At 32.4% G+C, this 23,013-nt stretch overlaps 2 non-coding genes across 2 annotated transcripts; both read right to left on the bottom strand.

Moving 5' to 3' along the window:
- Nucleotides 1–18,311: 18,311 nt before the first annotated feature.
- TRNAP-CGG lies at nt 18,312–18,383 on the bottom strand. Its single transcript has one exon. It is a non-coding gene; the product is annotated as a tRNA-Pro (tRNA).
- A 3,640-nt stretch (nt 18,384–22,023) lies between these two features.
- TRNAP-CGG lies at nt 22,024–22,095 on the bottom strand. Its single transcript has one exon. It is a non-coding gene; the product is annotated as a tRNA-Pro (tRNA).
- Between the last annotated feature and the right edge of the window lie 918 nt (nt 22,096–23,013).

The following is a 23,013-nucleotide window of genomic DNA, read 5'->3' as shown; positions in this document are numbered from 1 at the left end:
TTTATTGATGTTTGCATGTTCATGCAAATTTGAGATTACAAAATTTTGACACTCGAAATTTCACTCAAAATTTGTGGGATTATGGGACAAACATGCAAATTTGGTTAAATTAAATTTTAACAATCAAAATTCCACTCAAGTTTGTGGGATTATTGGCAAACATGCAAGATTGTTAAACCATACATTGACACTCAATATTCTACTAACTCAAACATGGATTTTTCCTTGACGTGAAGTCAACCTTTTGACTTTCTCTATTTTAATTCAACAATGAATTTAAATAACTAATTTCAAATTAAAATAATATTAAATAATTTAATTAATATTTAACATTAAATGAAATGCCAATCCCAATCAATTCCGGCACATATTGATTATGAATCCCTCTTCATAATTAAAATATTTAAATCTTATTTACATATCTCCAATTCTCTCATTTTGTTTAATTCGTAATTACATAAAAATGGGGTTAAATAAATCGTATATATTTAGTGCATATTCCCTAATTTGAGTTCTAACACTTCAAACTCACTCGTCACACTGTTCTAAGGTTTAGTCCGATATGAGCTAGCAGGGGGACCTAATGGACCTATAGATCATGGGCTCCAACGATTCGAGATTAACCAGCTAAACTCATTAACCTTTTAACCAACATTCATTAACTACTAGGACACTACACTATAGCCTAGTAGTTGCACTCCCCTCACTATAGATATATTTTTGTCCATTTGATATAACCATGATTAGTAAGTCAATCCTTCATAGGTTGTTCATAACTAGAGTTGGGTAATTTACCGTTTTTACCCCTAAAGTTACTTCTTGTTCCTTAAGTCCCACTGATCATCTAATGAACAATTGGTTTGTGGTCCAACCACCAAACCGAATCCCTCTCGAGCCAATGAGAGGGTGGGGCCCCTTGTTCAAGACCTGGAGTCAGTACTTAAGGGAACAACCTCTCTACTATCCCTAAAAGCGGGTAGGAGTGAATTCCATCTTACACTCTATGTCCCCAGCTATTCACTCAGTCTTACCCATGGAATGGGAGGCTTATTGAGTCGGTGAACTCGGGCCACTCTCACACATGCAAATCTAAGAATAATTATGAATAAATAGGAGTTCATAGTTAACTCAGGATTAAGGTCGAGTTACTTAGGTCATCGTGTGAAAAATCAGTCTCATCAGTAAACAACATTATAAAATGAGAGTGATTTTCTTCATGGTCCGATCTTATGCAATACTCATTGCATAAGACGCCCCCACACAGTTTTAGGACATAAAATCCTACACATTTAAGCTATATCCCCACAATTCTTACATCACAAAACCTTTTAGGACATAAAACCCAACACAGTTTTAGGACATAAAATCCAACACATTTAAGCTACATCCTCACAATTCTTACATCACAAAACCTTTAAACTTCCCGTCATCAATAATAGTAAAAATGAAAAAATATCTTGCTCATTATGTAAAGAATAAATGTAGAACTTAGTTTTGAGTGATCTGATCGTGCGATACTTTTTTCTTTTATTCAAGATTTTATGAGAATAAACCCACTACAGAAAATCTAATTAGTTGGAATCAAATTTAAATAAAGGGCTATAAGATCATTCATTCTTCAGCGATTCAAAGAGCCGTTCATTTTTGGAAAAAAGTTACACAACATAGTTTATTTATTATTTTTTTATTTTATTTTGTCTTTCTAATTATTTAGAATCTATTTAATAGATTTATATATTAAATTAATTTTTAATAAATTAATTATTGTCCCTGTACCTCTCACATACAAGGAGTGCACTCTACGATCTTAGCTACATCCCAATAATTATTTATATTATATACAAAAGTGAGCCGCATCCATAGTGTCCCCAAGATAAGGTACTCAGTCTTATCCCTATTAGATCATTTTGACTATATACTTGAACTTGATCAACTCTTATATCTCTACCTATAGTTCAAGTAATCATACTATAACAAGAGTATTCTTAGTTTAATGGATTTAGATTAATGATTGTAAAATTCACTTTATTCAATAACAATCTTTACGGAATAAACATCAATAATAACTTCATTGAAAATAGAATATGTTTTTGTTTACAAACTATGATTTTTAGGACATAAAACCCAACACATTTAAGCTACATCCCCACAATTCTGAGGTTTTGTTCATACATCACAAAACCTTTAAACTTTCCATCATCAATAATAGTTAAAATGAAAAAAATATCTTGCTTATTATGTCATAAATAAGGAAAGATTGAATAAAAATAAATTATTAATAACAAATAATTACCTTTTGGAGATGCGTGGTATCTCCCGTGCGTTTTGTTCTTACATCACAAAACCTTTAAACTTCCCATCATCAATAATAGTTAAAATGAAAAAATATCTTGCTTATTATGTCATAAATAAGGAAAGATTGAATAAAAATAAATTATTAATAACAAATAATTACCTTTTGGAGATGCGTGGTATCTCCCGTGCCTCTCGCATGCAAGGAATGCACTCTACCATCTTAGATACATCCCAACAATTCTTACATGACAAAATCCTAACCAATCATCAACAATAGTGAAAATGAAAAACTATGTCGGCTCATTATGTCATAAATAAGAAATTTTTTAAAAAGATATAGAATATTTGGTAATAGGATTCACAAAATCCAAAGCCGATCCCCAAAAATAGGCACCCTGCAAATTTATCCAAGTGTCTTGTGTTCAAAGATGTGAACTTAGGACCTCTCACACCCTAAGAAAGAATAATACCACTAGACCAAATTTCGGTGAGGTAGGTCTTTTTGTATAAGAGGAAGTTCAAGGATTTAATCATCAACCTTTTTAACTTTTCAATCAATACACGACATTCTTAATTAATAAATTGTTTTACCTACAAAAACACAAAGTGAAACAAAACATGAAATTCTTAATTAATAAATTATTTTACCTAAAAAAACACAAAGTGAAACAAATTAAGTGCATTGGATTGGTACATTATTGGAAAATTCAAGAGTTGATCTCAAAACCTCTCACACCAAAAGCAAGAATCATACCACTAGATCAAATATCCTTGGTGTGGACTTCATATTCAATTATGCATTGAACATATCATCGTTATTTCATTTACTTTATTTGATGTTCATATAAATTTGTTAATACTGATGGTGTTACTATAACACGTGCGGAAGCAATTTGGATCTTAGGCATTCTAAGTACATCAATTATAGTAAATTAGCTAGCATGTTCAAAAGCATTAAAACTCAATGAGTTTGAATACTAACCTTTTGTAGTTCAAATTTCTTTTTCTTCACGAACCGGTTTTGAACTACCACTAGTGTCTTCTCTACTATTCTCCAGCCTTAGAACGGGATTGTAAAATCAAGTGAGTGACTAAACTTGATAGGAATTTAGTATATGTAAAGAGAGAGAGAGTTTTGAGAGATTTTCTCAAAGTTTTTCGAGAAAACTTTCCATGACCTTAATGACTCTATTTATATAATCATATTTGCATATTCATGCAAATTTGAGATTACCAAATTTTGACACTCAAAATTCCACTCAAATTTGTCGGATTATGTGGCAAGCATGTTTGAGTTAACCAAATTTTGACACTCAAAATTCCACTCGAATTTGTGGAGTTTATTTGGCAAACATGCATGTTTGGTTAATTTGACACTCAAAATTTCACTCAAATTTGTATGCTTTATTTGGCAAACATGCATGTTTGGTTAAACCAAATTTTGACACTCAAATTTGTGGGATTATGTGGTAAACCTGCAAGTTTGGTTAAACCATATATTGACACACAATATTCCACTCAAATTTGTGGAATTATGTGGCAAACATGCAAGTTTGGTTAAACCATACATTGATACACAATATTCCACTAATTTAAACCTGGATTTTTCATGGGGTGAAGTCAAACTTTTGACTTTCTTTATTTTAATTCAACAATTAATTTAAATAATTAATTTCAAATCAAAATAATATTAAATGATTAATTAAACAATTTAATTAAAATTTGCACATATTGATTATGAATCCCTATTCATAATTAAAATATTTAAATCTTATTTAAATATCTCAAATTCTCTTTTTTTGTTTAATTCATAATTAAAACAAAATGCGGTTAAATATGTCCTATATATTTAGCGTATTTTTCCTAATTTGAATTCGAACACTTCGAACTCACTCATCACACTGTTCTAAGGTTTTGTCGTATTGCAGGAAACACATGAAATCCTCGATGCACTTGAACTGAAGTCTTAGATGTAGAATGTGTCTTGGAGAACAAAACAATAACATAATAAGAACAAAGAGCTTTCTACTAGACCTGCTTAAGATTTGGATAGGCATACTCACCGAAAGTGGGAAACGTGAAATGATATTAAGAGCATTATCATTATAGTTTTAATCGCCTTAATTTTTGTTTTTCTTCTTTTTTTTTTTCTTTATTTCCTAAGATGACAAGTATAAAGCCTTGGGATGTAAAGAAAGACTTTAGGTTGCTACTGAATGGTCAAGTCATTGCGAACATGCTTAAGTTTTGATATCTCTTTTCTAATTCCTTTATGTCGACTTTGTTGCCCAACAATTTGTGTAGAGAAGTTAAGAGGTATGTTTGAAAAGTAAGTAATAGGAACAACAAGTTTATATAAATATGAATTCCTTCGATAAGAAAAGATTTAGACATAGGGGCTTTTGAGGTTGCACTGTAAGTGAGGGTCGTATCACTAAACCAAATGCCTTTTCTTAAATACCCAATATTTTTAGCTTCTACTCAAATATTTTTCTCTGAGTGGTTGGACGGCTATAAAATGAAAATTTGATGGTCTAATATTTTACTTGTAAGTAAGGCATGATATATTGAATTGTTATAATATACAAGGGTAATCAAATAAACCAACAACCCAACAGAGGAAACAAACTAATCAATTTGGGTTGGATTGATTCGGTTTAGTTCATCAATTTGTTTGATTTAATTCTTCTATTTTGTCTCGTATGACAACAAAATAAAGTTGTATTGAATGCACCTTAGTTTCATTTATGACAAACTCATATGAAACATAATTGCCCTAACAGTACTCAGAGTTGGAGTCTACAAGTATTTCATGAACCTAAGTGCAAATCATGCTTCATTAAAGATGAGATAAACTTTAGTTAAGTAACGGGAACTTTAAATTGCTTTATGTGGAGCTTCAATTACTCTATGCTAGTTACAATTTTTTGAATTGACTTATTGGACACGAGTTTATTTATTTAGGGAAATTTTTGTGTAATTATCAACTACAATTTATGTTTTCAAATTTTAGGTCATAATTAGGTAATTGGTGTTCTGACGTAAACTTGTTTTTTTTTTTTTTTTTTTCCATAATATGGATTTAGTTGAACTGTTATTACCAATAAGATGGAGAAAGAAATTGTCTTTGAAATGACTAATGGACCTATTACCAATAAGATGGAGAAAGAAATTGTCTTTGAAATGACTAATGGACCTAGGTTCATCATTGTTGTCTTTTAAATGTGATTTTACAAAAAGCTTAACTAATATAAACTATCATGCCACACGAACTTTAAGGTAAATCAAGAATATACCCTACACATCATTCAAGATGGCAATAAAATGGAGTTAAATTGAACCCACTTTAGTTTCATGTTTGGCGTGTTTAAGATAAAACATAATTGTATTTATGATATTGAGCTTGGAGTCTATAAGAATTTAATGATCATAAGAGAAATTCTTGTTTTATTAGAGGAGACCAACTTTATTTAAGGTACTAGGAGTTCAAACTGGCTTAAGAGTTGCGTGCGTGCTCATTATATCCATGTTCTACACTTCCTCCCATTTCCTCCTCTTCCTCCGTCATATTCTTTTTCTCTTCCCATTTCACAATCTCCAACTGATCATTTCTTTATCCCAAACCCATGCGGATTTGAATAAAGAAGAAGAAAAAGAAAGAGAGTGAAGGAAGTCGGTATGAATTTAGCTTTGGAACTAGATATCGATGAGTATGATCTAACGAACATCAATACAAAAAATTTAGTGACTTCTCTTTGGACCAACCAGGTAAGTGGTGTTACTATTGGCTTGGTTAGATGAATCGTACTTTGTTAGTGTTTGACATGGATTATGTTTTGTTATGGTGTAACACGAGTTCAAATGAGGATTACTTTCTCAATTTTTTTTTAAGTTCAAATTTTTAGGAATTTATTGAGAGATGTAGAGAAAAAAAATAGTTAAAAAATTTTAAAAATCTGATTGCATAAAAGAAAATAGTAAAAAAAATAGGAAAATCGGTCCAAATTAATGCTAGGGTAAATTTTTTATTTTGACCCATCTTTTCTAAGTAGATGACAATAAAATGGCTAATTAAAGTTCAATAAAGAGGAAAAATAAAGAAAGAAAAAAAAAAGGGCGAAAAAAGAAGAATATAACTAGAGTTCAATAAAGAGTTCAATAAAGAGTTGTTTGATATTAGAGCAGCCGGATTTTAGATTATATAGATTTTTTCTTAGGATAAAGAGTCGTATATCTCTATGACTCAGCTCAATGACACGACTCACCGCGATCAAGTAAGCAGTCTAACCCTATTTTGAAGTATATGATATGTTGTAAAACTTGTATGAATTTATTGTATGTTTTGAGTTTCGTGGTAGTTATAAAATGTCCTCGGACATTAAAGAGTGAATGTTAACCATATAAGAGAATAATGGATCAAAGTTATAGTGTCTAGATATGTTGAGGAGGAAAAGAGTGGTCGTGAGATATCTCACTAGCCTTAGGAAAAACAGAGAGTTGTCACTGCAGAGTGTGAGACATCTAACTAATGGAATTTTGGTATTAGAAATGATGAAACTAGAGATTGTCCCCTAACATTTGCAAGTATTATTTCCAATCGCACTTTCTCTGGCAGCCTTTGTGAAGCTAACTCGTTTATATTTTCCATAACACAATTCTCACAAACACCCATATCACTAGATTTTAGGCCTTCTAAAACTCCATTCGCAGCCATCATCTTCATTTCTTTGACACTCATATGTGCAAGTCTATTGACACTACTGTAAGGTGTATAAACATGGTTGCTGTTGCTACGAGTGGTGTATAGGGTTCTAGATTTTGTGTCATGCTACCAACATGACACCCTTCACAATCTTCCCCAAACTCTTTCGAAACTCGGCTGCATAACCTGTGCTATCCAACTGACCAATAGAGATCAGATTTTTCTTGAGATCAGGAAAATATTTGATATCTTATAATGTCCACTCATTTTCTGTTAGAGTTTGTATGTAGACATCTTTCTTCTTTCAATCTCCAACGTTTGTTGTCGGCAAGATACACCTTCCCAAAATTTTCTTATTTAAAATTTTGAAACAATTCCTTACTTGAAGACAAATGAAAATAAGCAACTGAATCTAAAATTCAGAATTCAATTGGGCAGTTCACACTAAGAATTAGAGAATCCTTTGCTGAATAGATAGAATCATTGTAATTAGAGAATCCTTTGCTGAATAGATAGAATCATTGTCATTTTCAAACTTGTGATTTTGTTTTTTTCAATTTTGTATCATCTGTCCGGAAGTGTCATTTTTCTCCTCAACTTCAACACTTTACATTTGGTTTGTTTGAAGATTTTTCTCGGTTCCTTGATTTTGATCGCCCATGTTTGTTTGGGCTCTTTGATTTACTTCTTTCCCTTCGATCAACACTGAGAGAATTGCCTGATGAACCTCCAATTTCCCATTTGGGAATACTTTCGCTGACTTTTCGAATTTCATTAAACTTCAATTTATCAGATCCTCGTGAACTGTTGATCGCAGCAACAAAAGTATACCACGACTCGGGTAAAGATGACATCAAAATCAATGCTTTAATTTCATTTTTAACATAATTTCCACCGAGCTCAATTGACTTTCAATCACGTTGAACTAATTTATATGATCTGCAACAAAGCTACCTTTAGACATTTGTAGATTGAACAACCTCTGCATCAAATACACCTTGTTCATAACCGACGGATTTTCGTACATATTTTACAACACCTTCAATAGATCCGATGTCGTCTTCTCTTTGATGATGTTGAACGTCATGTTTTTGGACAACATCAACCAAATTAACCCTAAGGCGTGACGATCGTTGAGCTTCCACTCATCTGTGGTCATGGTATCCGGCTTCACCCCCAAAAGAGATTTTTGAAGATCTTTCTGGTACAAATAATCTTCAATTTGCATCTTCTAGAAACTGATATCGAATCCATCAAACTTTTCAATTCTAGTCTTTGAACTTTCCATCTTCACAGATCATGATGAATTTTGCCTTGCTCTGATACCAATTATTAGGATCACACGACAATGCACACACTCGATCTAAATGAACACAGAAAACATGATAGATAAAATGTAAGGAGAAATATTGACTAAAGGTTTTGTATTAATGACTTCAGGTATGCAAATAGAGGATATGAAGAATGAGAAATGTACCTTTTGAAAGAATGGACTGATAGGTAAATATATGATTTCAGTTTATTATATATACATAACTTTAATAGATATAATGGTCTACTATATATAAATATTTAGTATATATATCTCGATCAGATTTTTATTATAAATAGCCACCCTTTATATCCAACATTATAGAGCACAAATATTATATATATCTCTATTAGATTTTTACTATAAATAGTCAGCCTCCATATCAACATTATATCTCTAAACCAATGGAGGCTCTCAATATCTTTATGCAACTTTTAGCAAAGAATTCTGAAAATCGCGAAATTACTCATCCATAATGAATCTTATACTTTTAAACCAATTTATACAACTTTGTGGCTACGAGAGGAACAACTTTGGTTAAGAAATCAAAGGTTAAAAGATGTTGGAATGTTGGAACCCATCCGTTTACTTTTGGTAAACATTTAATCTTTGAAATTTAGAAATTTGAGTTCAAAATTCTTCGTCTAGAGATTGATTCATTTAATGAGTCTTATACAATTAGTTGTAGCGTAAGTTAAGGAACACAATTGAAGAAGAAATCAAGAGGAGATGAGCTCTCAATCGTTCAAACTGGAAGCATCTTGGAATTAATTTTCTTGGTAAGTTCATTATCAAGCTGGAGGCTTGGTAAGTTACATGCCTAGTAGTAACGGAGTCTAACTGAACTTGGTAAATTTTCTTGGAATTAATTTTCTCGGTAAGTTACATGCCTAGTAATAACGGAGTCTAACTTGACGATCATCATGACAAACATCCACCAACCAAGAGGGGTGAAAACGATGACGATAGTACAATTGAGAAAGAATCTTAGCCATTGTTGTATTTGAAAAGGGGAGCTCGAGTGAACCAACCCACTCATGAACACCACGACGCAAAACAAGAAGGTCAGATAATGGGTTTATTCTCCCCCAGAGAGATAAATCACAAGATTAGTTTTAAATTTGGATAGGTATGCCAATTGAAAGTGAGAAACACAAAATGATATTAAAAACAAACATTCTCTTTGAGAGGAGTGAATTGGGTCACTCTTAATAAAGTTGTTTATTGAATGTATTATCGTTATTTCATTTTTGTTATTATATTTTTTAGATCTGGACAGCGGCAAGAGTTTGATTAATTCTGAAATTATTTACAGGGTTTATGATATTAAAAGCATTATCATTATAGTTTTAATGAAATTATTTACCGGGTTTACGATATTAAGATTGTAAGATGGTAAATATGGGTTTACTATATTAAGATTATCATTATAGTTTTAATTGCCTTAATTTTTGTTTTTCTTTTTTTTTTCATGGTTTATTAAGATGGTAAGATGGTAGGTATAAATGCCCAGACTAAAAAAAAGATTAAGAAATAGAGGTATTCCAAGAATTGAACTCAAGACCTTTCGCACCCTAAGCAAGAATCATACCACTAGATCAAATGCCCTTACTCTATGTTTTTTTCTCTCAAGTTTGAAATCTATTTTCTTGAGGGGTTGTTGGACTATAAAACAAAAAGTTGGTCTAGTATTTTACTTGTTTGTAAGTAAGGCATGTAATATTGAATTGTTCTAATATACAAGGGTTATCAAATAAACCAACCACCCAACAAAGGAAACAAACTAATCAGTTTGGTTAGATTGATTCGGTTCAGTTCATCAGTTTGTTTGATTTAGTTCTTCTATTTTGCCTCGTATGGCAAGAAAATAAAGTTGTATTGAATGCACTTGAGTGTCATTTATGACAAACTCATATGAAATATAATTGCATTAATAGCACTAAGGGTTGGAGTCTATAAGCATTTCATGAACATAAGTACAACTCATGCTTCATTAAAGACGAGATAAAATTTAGTTAAGTAACTGGAACTTTAAATTACTTCATGTGGAGCTTTAATTGCTCTATGCTAGTTACAATCTTTAGGATTGACTAATTGTACACGAGTTCTTGGATTTAGGGGATTGTTTTATTTAATTTTTAACTACAACTTATGTTTTCAAATTTTTAGGTCATAATTTAGGTAGTAGGTGTTATATTATGGATGAACACTAGAGTTTCTATCCAGTTCACCACAACTACTTAAATATTTATTTGAAGGCTATAATTGTCATCTATGTTGTATCACAATAAGATTTGTTTTGATGAAATTTTAGTGAAAGTTGCATATTTTACCGCTTAGGAGTAAAAAATTTGTTTCTTTGCATAATATGAATTTAGTTGGAGAGTTATTACGGAGAAATGGAAATAATTTCTTTAAAATAATAAACAGACCCAAGCTCATCGTTGTTGTTGTCGTTGTCTACTTGTGATTTTGCAAAAAGCTTAACTAATATGAAATATCAAGGTAAATCAAGGATATATACTACACATCATTGAAGATGACAATAAAATGGAGTTCAATTGAATGTACTTTTAGTTTCCCGTTTGAATGGTTCAAGATGAAGCATAATTGTATTAATGATATTAAAGAGATTCATGTTTTATTAGAAGAGATCAACTTCATTTAAGGTACTAGGAGTTTAAACTACTTCCATTGTAATTTCAATCCGTCTACCAAGATTACAAATTTAGGGTTGGATAATTGGACATCAATTCTCAACTTTAGGTTATAATTTAGGTAGTAACCATTACAATATTAATTGGCATAAGAGTTACAATTCTTTCATGGACCATATGGGTTATTGTTAAAAGAATATGTATATATATATTATGTATGTCGAGGTCTGGATAAAGTACAAAGTAGCAAGGAACATCATTGTCGACTCTAGAGCCACCCACAACTCATGATCGAGACCAATGCAAAATATTTTAGCATCCTTTGGCATCGAGATATAGGAAAGATGAACGCCGTCAAATTGGAAGCTTTACTTGTCTTAAGAGTCACAATGAGAACTCTAATCAAGTAGGTGTCTTGAACTAGGCAAATCATTTTGTGATAGTTGAAATGGATGACTTTGACGTCGTGTTAGGGATGAACGTCCTACTAGAACACAAAGTCATTTACATGTCCCTAGCAAAATGCCTAGTAGTAACGGAGTCTAATTCGATAATCATTCAGAAAAACATCCATCAACAAGAGGGGTGAAAATGATGTCGATAGTATAGTTGAGAAAGAATCTTAGCCATGATGAATCTATGCTTGTTGCTATTGTTGTAATTGAAGAGGGGAGCTGAGTTTGCCAACCTCAATATAAACCTTGTTCCCACTACATGAACACCACGACGCAAAATAAGAAGGTCAGATAATGGATTTATCCCCACCAGGAGAGATAAATCACAAGATTAGTTTTATGTTGCAGTCAAGATCGCTCGCCACAAAAAAATGTCATCCGGCTAAGCCTGAGTTAGCTAAATTTTATGAAAAGCTAAATGACTTGTTATTAGTCGAATTTATTATACCTGCAAAGGCTCTTGTCAGTGATAACTCAAAATGTTGGGTAAAGACATCAAGCCAACGCCTCTATTGGAGAAGGAAGTCAAAAACAAGTCACTGAAGCAGCACATGTTCACACAAAAATACTAGATGGATGAAGAGAAGGGTCAGTCGGAAGCGTCAACAACAATAATTTCAAGAAAAATAGAGAGTTCATATAAGTTAACGTCAGACCAACTTAGAGTTCAAAGCAACAAGAACCAAAGACTGGTGCGAAAATACTATGGACTAGTGAAGTTATCCACAAGATTATGAAGACATCATATAGGATCCAATTGCTCTTATTGATGCGGACTAACCTTATTGTCCACGTCAGTAACTTGAAACGTTATTATTCTGACCAAGAAGACATCAAGCAGAAGCAGGTGGTATGACGTCATGCAAAGAAGAAAAAATTTCATGTGAAGAAAGTAGGAAAGACACCAACAGAGAAGACATGAAGAGTCAATGAACCGAGAAGTGATTTTCAACAGCTCCTAGTAGATTGGAAGAGACTTCTCATTCTGAGATCAGTGGGAAGCGCAACGAGAGACCTAAAGTTAGCCTCATCCTACAATGTTGAGTTTATGAAGATTTGGTTGATAGAGATATCAATAAATTGTGTGGGGACAGATGTCACGGTCACGATTGCCCAAGGCATGTTGTCTATGGCTGCATGTTGCATGTCTATGGCTCCAAGGCAGCATGCTCATTCCAAACCCCTTTTACTTGCTTTCATGTTAGATAGGTCTTTACTATTTTTGTTGTGCCACTACGGGGGTGTATGACTAGTCATCAAAATCATATCTACACCCATCCGGACTAAAATTTCCCAAAATGTATTATAGGTGAATGTGACTAGTTGTCAATTTTTCCTACTCGAGTTATATGCTATCAAATCTATTGTTGTTGCTTATTCGTTTTTAGCCAATTCTTCCTACTCAGAGTGATATGCTATTAAATATATTGTTGTTGCTTATTCGTTTTTAGCTTATAATATTGCTTTATTTGAAATTATTTTAACGCTTCCTTGCTCAAAAGGTGACTAGAGCATAAAGTGCTATTGTCCATGCAGTCGGATTAGAACAAATGCTTCCCTCGGATTAGAACAAATGCTTCCCTCCAGGAAGCTCAAAAGGTGACTAGAGCATAAAGTGCTATTGTCCATGCAGTCGGATTAGAACAAATGCTTCCCTCTAAGAAGCTCAAAAGGTGACTAGAGCATAAAGTGCTATTGTCCATGCGGATTAGAACAAATGCTTCCCTCCAGTTGTGGGCGGGATCTTCTCACTAATTACATGAGTTGGGCTTGGAGCATGCGTATAGGTTGAAAATGATGAAATGATTGGAAGAGAATCTTACATACACAAGTGTTCTATTTTTCTTTCCAAAAATCCATGTGAATTATTTCTTTATTCGATTTAATATAATTGATAGGGGCATTTTGAGAATCAAACTCAAAACCTCTCACACCTGAAGCAAGAATCATACCACTAGACCAAATGCCCTTATAGTGGATCATTTGACTATTTACGTGAGTTGGGCTTGGAGCATGCGTATAGGTTGAAAATGAAATGGTTGGATGCAGGCTGCGAATGAGGATTGGGCCACGGAAGATTTTTTTCTTTACCACAAATGAACTTTAGGCCAGTGAGTCTCAAATTTTAGTTCAAACGGACCCAAAATCAAACCTACTAGTTCCTTCTTCCTTATACGACTCACTGAAAATTTTGGTACCCTTCTCATTCCTATTCCCTATTCCGCCTCTTCTCACTCTCTGAAACTTCTTTGGGTGCATCTTCCTTAAAAGGATTGTGATGACAGATGACCTAGGTAAAACTACTATTAGAAGATCAGTGCAATAGAGAATTTGTGGCCCTTAACATAACAAAGAGCCCTTAACATAACAAAGAGTTCCTAGAAAAAAATATCATAGAACAATTTGTGTGGGTCGAGGTTGTAAAGATGACATCAAAATTTAATTTCATTTTTGAATATAATTTCCACCCTTTACAATCAATACATGGAATTCTTAATTAATAAACATTACCTACACAAGAACACCCCTACAAGAACACACCCTTAATGAATCTCCAACAACAGTATACATTGCCTAGATTAACACAATGAATCTCCAACAACAATATACATTGTTAATAAAATCCATTGTACTTATTGATCATTAATCATTTTTTGCAATAAGACTAATGGAGATGTGGGCAATCGATCCCCATACCTCTGGCATGCAAAGAGAGCACTCTACCATCTTAGCTACATCCCCAATTGATAGTATTATTTGGAGATGCTGGGTAACGATCCTCACACCTCTTGCATGCAAAACGATTACTCTACCATCTAAGCTACATCCTCACGATTCTTACATCACAAAACACTAAATTTCCTCCTGTCATCAATAATTGTGAAAATGAAAAAATATAATAACGAATTAAATACTTTCTTTTAGAGATGTAGTGTATCGATCCTCATACCTCCTGCATGCAAAGCGAACACTCTACCATCTGAGGTACATCCCCACAATTCTTTTGTCACAAAACCCTAAACAATCTCGTCATCAATAATAGTGAAAATGAAAAAATATCGCCACTCATTATGTCATAAATAAGAAAATATTGAATATAAATAAAATAGTAATAATGAGGTATCGGTTCCAGTACCTCACGCATGCTAAGCAAGCGATCTACCACCTAAGATACATTCCAACAATTCTTACATTAGAAAACCCAAAATGTCCCGTCATCAATCTAAGCTACATTCCAACAATTATTACATTAGAAAACCCTAAACATCCCGTAATCAATAATAGTAAAAATGAAAAACTATGCCGGCTCATTATGTCGTAAATAAGAAAAAATTGAAAAGAAATAATATATTTCATTCCTTTGGAAATGCAAAGTATCGATCTAGTACTTCTCACATGGGAAGCAAGCGCTCTACCATCTGAGCTACATCCCCACAATTCTTACATCACAAAACCCTAAATGTCTCATCATCAATAGTAGTGAAAATGAAAAATATCACTACTCATTATGTCATAATAAGGAAATATTAAATAGAAATAAAATAGTAATAACGAATAGTTTCTTTTCGAACTGCAGGATATCGATCCCCGTCCCTCTCGCATGCTATACAAGCGATCTACAATCTAAGCTATATTTCCGCGATTCTTACATTAGAAAATCCTAAATGTCCCGTCATCAATAATAGTGAAAATCAAGAAATATGGCTACTCAACATGTCATGAATAAGGAAGAAATATGGCTACTCAACATGTCATGAATAAGGAAAAATTGTAAAAAAATAATTTTCAATAATATATTTAATATAGATAATTTTATTCTTGAGATGCGTGGTATCGATCCCAATACCTCTTGCATGCAAAGTGAGAGCTCTACCATCTGAGTCACAAAACCCTAAACGACTCGTCATTAATAATAGTGAAAATGAAAAACCACTCCTACTCATTATGTCGTAAATAAGAAAAAATTAAAAAGAAATAATACATTTATTAAACGATTCATTTGAAGATGCAAGGTATCAATCCCCATACTTTCCACATGGGAAACAAGCGTTCTACCAATTTGAGCTACATCTCTATGATTCTTACTTCATAAAACTCTAAATTAATAAAAAATAGTTTCTTTTAGAGATGCGAGGTATCGATCCCCATATCCCTCGCATGGTAAGCGAGTGCTCTACCATCTGAGCTACATCCCCAAAATTCTTGCATCGCAAAAGCCTAAATTTTCGGTCATCAATAATAGTGAAAATGAAGAAATATCCCTACTCAACATGTCATCAATAATATATTTAATAATAGATAGTTTTATTTTAGAGATGCATGGTATTGATCCCCATACCTCTCGCATGAAAAGCGAGCACCCTACTATTGAGCTATATCCCCACAATTCTTACGTCACAAAATCCTAAACTTCTTGTCATCAATAATAGTGAAAAAGAAAAACTATCCAATATATTCAGTAATTGATTCATTTGGAGGTACAAGGTATCAATCCCCGTACTTCCCACATCGAAAGTGAGTGCTCTACCATCTGAAATATTAATAACTCCCCTCATTATTTCATAAATAAGGAAAGATTGAATAGAATAAAATATTAATAACATATAGTTTCTTTTGGAGATGGGGGTATCAATCCCCGTATCACTCACATGCTAAGTGAGTGCTCTACCATCTAAGCTACATCCCCACGCATCATAAAATCTTAAATTTTTCGCCATCAATAATAGTAAAAATGAAGAAATATCACTACTCTACATGTCATGAATAAGAAAAAATTGAAAAGAAATAATATATTTAATAATAGATAGTTTTTCTTTGGATTAGTGGGGTATCAATTCCCGTACCTCTCGCATGCAAAGCGAGCGCTCTACCATCTAAGCTATATCCTACAATTCTTTCGTCACAAAACCCTAAATGTCTCGCTCTACCATCTAAGCTATATCTTGAATTTTATAATTTTTAAACTCATGCTCTTACGGGAGACATTATGGTTCTTTTTATGATTCCAAAAAGGGAGAATTGAACTTGGGACATCTTGCCCCCTAAGCGAGAATCATACCACTAGACCAAATACCCTTACTAAAAAGCCCAACATTTTTAGCTCCTACTCGTTATGTTTTTTTCTCAAAAATTTGAAATCTATTTTCGTGAGGGGTTGTTGGACTATAAAACAAAAAGTTGATGGTCTAGTTGTAAGCAAGGCATGTAATATTGAATTGTTCTAATATACAAAGGTTATCATATAAACCAACCACCCAACAAAGGAAACAAACTAATCAGTTTGGGTTAGATTAATTCGGTTCAGTTCATCAGTTTGATTGATTTAATTCTTCTATTTTGCTTCGTATGACAAGAAAATAATGTTGTATTGGATGCACTGAGTTTCATTTATGACAAACTCATATGAAATATAATTGCATTAATAGCACTAAGAGTGGGAGTTTATAAGCATTTCATTAATTAAGTACAACTCATGCTTCATTAAAAACAAGATAAACTTTAGTTAAGTAACTCGAACTTTAAATTACTTCACGTGGAGCTTTAATTGCTCTATGCAAGTTACAATCTTTATAGGATTGACTAACTGGACACGAGTTCTTGAATTTAGGGGATTGTTTTATGTAATTTTTAACTACAACTTATGTTTTCAAATTTTTAGGTCATAATTAAGATAGTAGCGGTTATATTATGGATGAACACTAGAGCTTCTATCTAGTTCACCACAACTACTATAGTTTTTATTTTGAAGGCTATAATTGTCATCTATGTTGTATGGCAATAAGATTTGTTTTGATGAAATTTTAATTCTTATGAGTAAAAAATTGGTTTCTTTGCATAATATAAATTTAATTGAAGAGTTATTACAGATAAATGAAGAAAGAAATTTTCTTTAAAATAATAAACAGACCCAAGTTCATCATTGTTGTTGTCGTCTACTTGTGATTTTGCAAAAAGCTTAACTAATAGGAAATATCAAGGTAAATCAAGAATATATCATACACATCATTCAAGATGACAATAAAATGGAGTTCAATTGAACGCACTTTTAGTTTCATGCTTGAAAGGTTCAAGATGAAGTATAATTGTATTAATGATATTAAAGAGAAATTCATGTTTTACTAGAACCGATCAACTTCATTTAAGGTACTAGGAGTTTAAACTACTTCTATTGTAATTTCAATCACTCTACCATGATTACAACTTTAGGGTTGGCTAATGGGACATCAATTCTCAACTTTAGGTTATAATTTAGGTAGTAACCATTACAATATTAATTGGCATAAGAGTTACAATTCTTTCATGGACCATATGTGTTATAGTTAAAAGAATATATATATATATATATATATATATATATATATATATATATATTATGTATGTCGAGGTCTGGATAAAGCACAAAGTAGCAAGGAACACCATTGTCGACTCTAGAGCCACCCACAACTCATGATCGAGACCAATGCAAAATATTTTAGCATCCTTTGGCATCGAGATACAGGAAAGATGAACGCCGTCAAATGTTGGGTAAAGACACCAAACCAATGCCTCTATTGGAGAAGGAAGACAAAAACAAGCCACTGAAGCAGCACGTCAACAAGAACCAAAGACTGGTGCGAAAAGTCAACAACAATAATTTCAAGAAAAATAGAGAGTTCATATAAGTTAACAACAATAATTTCAAGAAAAATAGAGAGTTCATATAAGTTAACAACAATAATTTCAAGAAAAATAGAGAGTTCATATAAGTTAACGTCAAAGACTGGTGCGAAAATACTTGTTGCTTTTGTCCATGCCGTCTCAATTGAATTTCACACAGTTGACTTGTCTTCTTTTTTTCTTTTCAAACATTTATGTGAATTATTTCTTTAGTCAATTTAATATAATTGTTAGGGGCATTTCGAGAATCGAACTCGAGACCTCTTGCACCCGAAGCAAGAATCATACCACTAGACCAAATGCCCTTATAGTGGATCATTTGACTATTTACATGAGTTGGGCTTGGAGCATGTGTATAGGTTGAAAATGAAATGGTTGGATGCAGGCTCGGAGTTCAAACAGACCCAAAATCGAACCTACTACATACATCTTCCTTAAAAGGATTATGATGAAAGATGACCTAGGTAAAATAGGTAAAACTACTATTGGGAGATCAGTGCAATAGAGAATATGTGAAAGAGTTTTTTCTTTTTAAAATGGCAATATTTCAAGAATTGAAATCAAGACTTCTCACACCTAAAGCGAGAATCATACCACTGGACCAAATGCCCTTGTATTGAACCTATTATTTTTAGTTGCTAATCCATATGTTTTATGCGCTTCTATATTTAAAATTTATCCACATGTTTTTTTGTTTTAGAACATATACAAGATTATGAATGATAATCATATGACCAATCTCACTATTATCCTGTTAACCAGAGTAATAAGAGAATTAAGAAAAGGTGCATATTCTAAGATGTGAACTCAAGACCTCTCACACCCTAAGAAAGAAATAATACATTTATTAAACGATTCATTTGAAGATGCAAGGTATCAATCCCCATACTTTCCACAAAGAAATAATACATTTATTAAACGATTCATTTGAAGATGCAAGGTATCAATCCCCATACTTTCCACATGGGAAACAAGCGTTCTACCAATTTGAGCTACATCTCTATGATTCTTACTTCATAAAACTCTAAATTAATAAAAAATAGTTTCTTTTAGAGATGCGAGGTATCGATCCCCATATCCCTCGCATGGTAAGCGAGTGCTCTACCATCTGAGCTACATCCCCAAAATTCTTGCATCGCAAAAGCCTAAATTTTCGGTCATCAATAATAGTGAAAATGAAGAAATATCCCTACTCAACATGTCATCAATAATATATTTAATAATAGATAGTTTTATTTTAGAGATGCATGGTATTGATCCCCATACCTCTCGCATGAAAAGCGAGCACCCTACTATTGAGCTATATCCCCACAATTCTTACGTCACAAAATCCTAAACTTCTTGTCATCAATAATAGTGAAAAAGAAAAACTATCCAATATATTCAGTAATTGATTCATTTGGAGGTACAAGGTATCAATCCCCGTACTTCCCACATCGAAAGTGAGTGCTCTACCATCTGAAATATTAATAACTCCCCTCATTATTTCATAAATAAGGAAAGATTGAATAGAATAAAATATTAATAACATATAGTTTCTTTTGGAGATGGGGGTATCAATCCCCGTATCACTCACATGCTAAGTGAGTGCTCTACCATCTAAGCTACATCCCCACGCATCATAAAATCTTAAATTTTTCGCCATCAATAATAGTAAAAATGAAGAAATATCACTACTCTACATGTCATGAATAAGAAAAAATTGAAAAGAAATAATATATTTAATAATAGATAGTTTTTCTTTGGATTAGTGGGGTATCAATTCCCGTACCTCTCGCATGCAAAGCGAGCGCTCTACCATCTAAGCTATATCCTACAATTCTTTCGTCACAAAACCCTAAATGTCTCGCTCTACCATCTAAGCTATATCTTGAATTTTATAATTTTTAAACTCATGCTCTTACGGGAGACATTATGGTTCTTTTTATGATTCCAAAAAGGGAGAATTGAACTTGGGACATCTTGCCCCCTAAGCGAGAATCATACCACTAGACCAAATACCCTTACTAAAAAGCCCAACATTTTTAGCTCCTACTCGTTATGTTTTTTTCTCAAAAATTTGAAATCTATTTTCGTGAGGGGTTGTTGGACTATAAAACAAAAAGTTGATGGTCTAGTTGTAAGCAAGGCATGTAATATTGAATTGTTCTAATATACAAAGGTTATCATATAAACCAACCACCCAACAAAGGAAACAAACTAATCAGTTTGGGTTAGATTAATTCGGTTCAGTTCATCAGTTTGATTGATTTAATTCTTCTATTTTGCTTCGTATGACAAGAAAATAATGTTGTATTGGATGCACTGAGTTTCATTTATGACAAACTCATATGAAATATAATTGCATTAATAGCACTAAGAGTGGGAGTTTATAAGCATTTCATTAATTAAGTACAACTCATGCTTCATTAAAAACAAGATAAACTTTAGTTAAGTAACTCGAACTTTAAATTACTTCACGTGGAGCTTTAATTGCTCTATGCAAGTTACAATCTTTATAGGATTGACTAACTGGACACGAGTTCTTGAATTTAGGGGATTGTTTTATGTAATTTTTAACTACAACTTATGTTTTCAAATTTTTAGGTCATAATTAAGATAGTAGCGGTTATATTATGGATGAACACTAGAGCTTCTATCTAGTTCACCACAACTACTATAGTTTTTATTTTGAAGGCTATAATTGTCATCTATGTTGTATGGCAATAAGATTTGTTTTGATGAAATTTTAATTCTTATGAGTAAAAAATTGGTTTCTTTGCATAATATAAATTTAATTGAAGAGTTATTACAGATAAATGAAGAAAGAAATTTTCTTTAAAATAATAAACAGACCCAAGTTCATCATTGTTGTTGTCGTCTACTTGTGATTTTGCAAAAAGCTTAACTAATAGGAAATATCAAGGTAAATCAAGAATATATCATACACATCATTCAAGATGACAATAAAATGGAGTTCAATTGAACGCACTTTTAGTTTCATGCTTGAAAGGTTCAAGATGAAGTATAATTGTATTAATGATATTAAAGAGAAATTCATGTTTTACTAGAACCGATCAACTTCATTTAAGGTACTAGGAGTTTAAACTACTTCTATTGTAATTTCAATCACTCTACCATGATTACAACTTTAGGGTTGGCTAATGGGACATCAATTCTCAACTTTAGGTTATAATTTAGGTAGTAACCATTACAATATTAATTGGCATAAGAGTTACAATTCTTTCATGGACCATATGTGTTATAGTTAAAAGAATATATATATATATATATATATATATATATATATATATTATGTATGTCGAGGTCTGGATAAAGCACAATATATATATATATATATATATATATATATATATATATTATGTATGTCGAGGTCTGGATAAAGCACAAAGTAGCAAGGAACACCATTGTCGACTCTAGAGCCACCCACAACTCATGATCGAGACCAATGCAAAATATTTTAGCATCCTTTGGCATCGAGATACAGGAAAGATGAACGCCGTCAAATGTTGGGTAAAGACACCAAACCAATGCCTCTATTGGAGAAGGAAGACAAAAACAAGCCACTGAAGCAGCACGTCAACAAGAACCAAAGACTGGTGCGAAAAGTCAACAACAATAATTTCAAGAAAAATAGAGAGTTCATATAAGTTAACAACAATAATTTCAAGAAAAATAGAGAGTTCATATAAGTTAACAACAATAATTTCAAGAAAAATAAACAACAATAATTTCAAGAAAAATAGAGAGTTCATATAAGTTAACAACAATAATTTCAAGAAAAATAGAGAGTTCATATAAGTTAACGTCAAAGACTGGTGCGAAAATACTTGTTGCTTTTGTCCATGCCGTCTCAATTGAATTTCACACAGTTGACTTGTCTTCTTTTTTTCTTTTCAAACATTTATGTGAATTATTTCTTTAGTCAATTTAATATAATTGTTAGGGGCATTTCGAGAATCGAACTCGAGACCTCTTGCACCCGAAGCAAGAATCATACCACTAGACCAAATGCCCTTATAGTGGATCATTTGACTATTTACATGAGTTGGGCTTGGAGCATGTGTATAGGTTGAAAATGAAATGGTTGGATGCAGGCTCGGAGTTCAAACAGACCCAAAATCGAACCTACTACATACATCTTCCTTAAAAGGATTATGATGAAAGATGACCTAGGTAAAATAGGTAAAACTACTATTGGGAGATCAGTGCAATAGAGAATATGTGAAAGAGTTTTTTCTTTTTAAAATGGCAATATTTCAAGAATTGAAATCAAGACTTCTCACACCTAAAGCGAGAATCATACCACTGGACCAAATGCCCTTGTATTGAACCTATTATTTTTAGTTGCTAATCCATATGTTTTATGCGCTTCTATATTTAAAATTTATCCACATGTTTTTTTGTTTTAGAACATATACAAGATTATGAATGATAATCATATGACCAATCTCACTATTATCCTGTTAACCAGAGTAATAAGAGAATTAAGAAAAGGTGCATATTCTAAGATGTGAACTCAAGACCTCTCACACCCTAAGAAAGAATAATACCACTAGACCAAATTTCCCTTCTTGAACATGTATCATTTTTAGCAATCACTCGATATGATTTTTTCTCTCAAATTTGAATCGTTTGGAGTTGAGGGGCTAAAAGGAAGTCCAGGTGAAGTAGGTCTTTTTGTATTAAGAGGAAGTTCAAGGATTTAACGAAAAGAAAATCATCAACCTTTTTAACTTTTCAATCAATACACGACATTCTTAATTAATAAATTGTTTTACATACAAAAACACAAAGTGAAACAAAACACAAAATTCTTAATTAATAAATTGTTTTAGCTAAGAAAACACAAAGTGAAACAAATTAAGTGCATTGGATTTATACACGACATTCTTAATGAATCAATTGTTTTACCTACAAAAACACAAAGTGAAA

This window comes from Cucurbita maxima, unplaced genomic scaffold, assembly GCF_002738345.1.
Source record: "Cucurbita maxima cultivar Rimu unplaced genomic scaffold, Cmax_1.0 Cma_Scf00050, whole genome shotgun sequence".
Lineage (NCBI taxonomy): Eukaryota > Viridiplantae > Streptophyta > Magnoliopsida > Cucurbitales > Cucurbitaceae > Cucurbita > Cucurbita maxima.
The sequence above is the reverse complement of the archived record's forward strand: the minus strand, read 5'-3'. Positions and strand labels throughout refer to the sequence as shown.